A 432-nucleotide genomic window follows, 5' to 3' on the forward strand; every position below is an offset into this window, starting at 1 on the left:
GATTGAATGCTTTTTGAGTCATAGAAGATTTACAGTTGGAAGGTACCCTAAGTATTATCTAGTTCAGCTCCTTTATTTTACAGATGAGGAAACTGAGGCAAGAATTTATTAAGCACCTTAATGTGTGTTAAGCATTGGAAATACAAAGTCAAAAACAGAAAATGGACTATATGTTCTACATCCCATGAACTTATGATGCTCTTTAATGGCTCAAACATTTTTTCAGCTATGGCAATGATTTAGACTTCTTATGCATTCCCAATCATTTAACTGCATGTGTTCCAGTCAACTCCCATATAAAGTCAATAATGGTGGGAACTCTTTTTGGTCACCATAATCTGTCATTCCCCTCATTCCTTTTTTCCAATGATCTTTTATTCAATCTTCTTCTTCTTCTTCTTCTTCTTCTTCTTCTTCTTCTTCTTCTTCTTC

This window comes from Petaurus breviceps, unplaced genomic scaffold (genome assembly GCF_028583685.1).
Source record: "Petaurus breviceps papuanus isolate PSGF00001 unplaced genomic scaffold, PetGlider_PUasm1.0 98, whole genome shotgun sequence".
In the NCBI taxonomy this organism is placed as follows: Eukaryota; Metazoa; Chordata; class Mammalia; order Diprotodontia; family Petauridae; genus Petaurus; species Petaurus breviceps.